Source organism: Scleropages formosus, chromosome 23 (genome assembly GCF_900964775.1).
Source record: "Scleropages formosus chromosome 23, fSclFor1.1, whole genome shotgun sequence".
In the NCBI taxonomy this organism is placed as follows: domain Eukaryota; kingdom Metazoa; phylum Chordata; class Actinopteri; order Osteoglossiformes; family Osteoglossidae; genus Scleropages; species Scleropages formosus.
This window is the reverse complement of record NC_041828.1, coordinates 1117561-1121561: the sequence shown is the minus strand read 5'-3', so window position 1 is coordinate 1121561 and position 4001 is coordinate 1117561.

Sequence of the window (4001 nt, the reverse complement as noted above, 5' to 3'; positions counted from 1 at the left end):
GTGTCTGATAAATAAATAAATCATGCAAATGCGAAAGGCGATGATGATGGTGATGATGATTTGTGAAGGTGGTGAGTGGCTTTGCGCGCGCGACCTGTACCGTACGCTCCCTCGCGACGCCCTTGACGCGGCTGTCTCTTTAATCTTCATACACGGAGAAATGAGAAACAGAAGTATATTTTCGATACTGGAATATGACACGTGTGTGCACGAGGATGAGCGGATCTGCTGTGTGTGAAAAGCGGCTTCGCGTCACGTTCACCGTCCGATCGCGATCACTGACAGGCGACACATCGGTGGACCGGCGCGAGCCCCGTGTCCCACTGGATCCCCCCGACTACCACCCCCACCACCGGCCCTCCCGGCTCACCGCCCCCGCGGGCTGCTCATCCCCCCCCCGACCACCACTACCACCGTCCCCGGTATCCGACGCCCGGTTCGCTCCGGTCCCGCGATGTGCGACCCGCCGCTACACGACGCTCGACCCCCGCGCTCGGACTCTGCGGTCCATTTTTCTCATCCACAGCGTTCCGTACGGGGCCCGAACCCCGTGCCTGTGATTGGCCTCCGCGGTCCGCCCAGGTCGCCTTCGATTGGCCAGCTCCGCAAGCCACGCCTCCGCAGTAGACGGCGGTATTTAAAGTAAACACGCACACATGTGGCCAGCGGTCTTTGGGTCAGTGGGTGTGTGTGCGCGCGTGACGGAGTGGGCAGCGGTCCGGTCCGGTCCGGTCCGGTCCGGTCCGTTAGCTCTGTGGACCGGTGCGCGTGACATGATGATGATGCTGGTACTAGGTGGAGCAGTGAGTCTGCGGTGGTACAGCGAGTGTGTGTGTAGCGAGTTCACTGCGGACCGCGGACACTTGAGGACGCAGGAAGCTCTGCTCCCGAAGTGGCCCTTTGTTTGGATCACAGCATCATTGTTACCCTTTGTTTCCCTCTGTCAGTGTGGGAAGTTCCGACCACGGACACATTGTTACAGTCCGACCGCTCGAGGCGCGGTCACGTGCGCTTTCATGGAGCCCTGAACTGAAGACTAAGTGCGGCAGTGAAATAAAAAGTAAAATCTCGGATACAGTTAATCACCAGCAGCAGCGCCAAGAACAAAGGTGACTTGCGGTGTAAAACGTACTAGTCTCAGTGGTTCGCTAATGAAAAGTCCTTTCAAGAGTACTTGTCACTAAGTTTCTTTTGAGGCACTAATAATGGTGACATGATGACAGTAATAATTATAATTACTAGGAGACGTGCAGTTTTTCACAGTCCTTCTTCGACTTATCTTCTAATTATGTTATGTTTTGTCTAATTGCTTTTCTGCTGCTTTTAAACCGATATGTGTATTTACATCCATTGCTTTTGTCACACTTGGCATCATGCAAATAAAGCATTTCTGAATTTTGAAATCCTCATAATGACGGTTGTTAGCCACTTTTCTCTTTAATTGTGACTGGTGTGGTGTGAATGATCCCAAACGCAGCAGCTAATCTATGGCCAAAAGGAGCGCTTTGGAGCAGTGGAGTCAAAGCCCATATCTGAATCCCGCTGAGATGTTCAGGTGCGACCTTCAGGGAGCTATGGGTCAGTGAATGTCCTCACTGGTGACCAATGATCGATGACATGCAGCAGCTCTGTGTGGAGGAGAGGAGAAGGGAGGCCAGAGTTCTTCCAATGCAGTTGAGAGAACCTCCTGATAAACTCCTAGACATCAGTGACTTCAAGTTCTCACTGTTCTATAAGATTGCGAATTATGGGGGGTGCTTACATTTGCACGCGTCGCTTTGGCATATTGAGTCGCTTTTCTTTGAAAACAGTCAAATCCGTTCTGTGTTCCTGCCACAAGGTTGGATTTCGCTGCTCTTCGGACTTGGTGAGGACCGCATGGGTGTGAGGTGCTGTATGTCCCTGTGTGTATGAATCTTCAAAGGAGGGTGAACTTTCCTTTTCACATCACTGCACAACTAGCAGGAGAGTGGAGACTTTTTCGCATGAAAAACCACTCTTTCATCCTGTGGAGCTGCAATGTGCTGCATAACAGAGGTGTGTGAAGGCAGGAGGCTGGACCCTGATTTTCATGGAGCACGGTTTCTTGATGTGTGTGTTTGGGGGTAAAACGGGGTAAAATGTACGTGATCATACGCAGTCAGGTTGGAGCTCCGTGGTGGCTCTCAGGTGAAGAAACTGCGTCTGGCCTGTGACTCCACCTGCTGGATGTGGTCTGCATAGCTCAGGGCACAAAGGCAGCATGATGGTTAAAAAAAAAAAAAGTGTTCCCTTTCATAAATCTGCCCTTTACTCAGTACTGCACATTATTGAAGAAACCAGTGAAACTAGTAAATAGCAACATCATGTTAGAAACCTTGTGTACACTATAATCCCAGAATTCTTTGGAAGACGAACCTGAGTAGCAGGTGAAATTCCTCTGGAAAGGTGTCAATGCAGATTACTGTGAATTACCATGGGACTGACCTGTCATAGTGGGTTGTGGAGAGGGGGAGAAGTTGTCCAACCGACACTCTGGAATTCAGATGGTAACTCTGCTCGCTGATGCCCGCTGCTGTTTTTTATCCATCACAGCTCACACCTATTGCTGGAAAGCTGCAGGAGCAGGTAAAGAGGTAGAAGGTGAGGCCAGAGGGGGTGCAGTTACCACACAAGAGAGGTCAACTTGAGGAAGTTCCAATGACTGTCACATGTGAACGACCGAAGTGACATAAACATGAATATAAGAGTAAATATAACATTGTCGGTGCCTCGAACGTAAGTAAGACACACTAGGTAGGTGTCACATTACCCAGCAGCCTTTGAACAGAGGTGTTCCTTTATTACTTGAGTGTAAATGCTTGCTGCTCCCAAACTCCATAAAAACCCTGAGTGGAACTTGAACCTGCAGCATAGCGGGATTGTCCCGGTTCTGTCCGACAATGACCCTCTGCAACTCGCCTCTTTGCAACTCCATGACATTTACTCTCCTTACTCTGGGTTTTTTAGCGGCCAGAACCGACATTCGAGGTCTGGAACTGAGACCCATCCGCCACTGTGCCAGAGGTTCCAGTAGCCATCTCAGCCCCTTCGTGGTCCACAGTCAGAGGTCATGCTGCGCAGGTAATGAAGGACAATAAATAGTAATAAAGTAGAGTAAAGGAAAATTACTATGAGCCATAAGCTGAGAAATCAACATAAACTGTGCCTGAAATAAACTTTGCGAGTTTAGACCTTGACCTTCTCATAAATGTTTTGTCTTCACTTTCGAGGCCTCTTTGTTCTTTAAGATCTTTACACAATTCAAGGTAAAGAAAACGAAAAGGTATAGAAAAGAAGAAAAACATCAACTCAACAAACTGGAATAAAGATGAACGTTGAATAAATTCACGGTGAATTCATATTTATAAATTAAGGTAATACTTTCCTGGAAAACCCTTCAAGAGGTGCAATAACAATCAGCTGGGCTGCGGGTAAAGAAGCGACCACAACCTGAGCTCAAATCCCAATTGTCCTCATCTGCACCTTCATCTGTTTTCAGATTTTTGAATTAGTCTCGTTAGTTTCAAGTTTAAGTTTATCGTCATAGATACAGTACCGTGTACATGTATCATGAAATTCTTCCTGAATGCTTCTCCACAGACTATGGACAAGGACAGAGACAATACAAATACTCCACAAACAAAACAGTGACAATGACAGTGAGTAGAGCAACAGCAATAGCAATAGGTAATAGATAATCCCAGTTGTTTCAGAACTTTTTTCTCACAATTTTAACCATTTTTAAATTGCTATTTTTCTTCAGGACAGTAAATATGGAACTTAGTATTCAAGAATACAATTCAAATGCATTACTTCCTTAATTTACTGAGAATTATACATGCTGTCAGTTAACTGTGTAATAATGTTGTCTGTTTTGTGTGTCACAAATGTCACTGAAATCGCTAAAAGCGCAAAAATGTTGGCAGAAATGGGAAAGTGATGAATCAGAGGGAGGGGCCAATAATGATGGAAAACTGAAT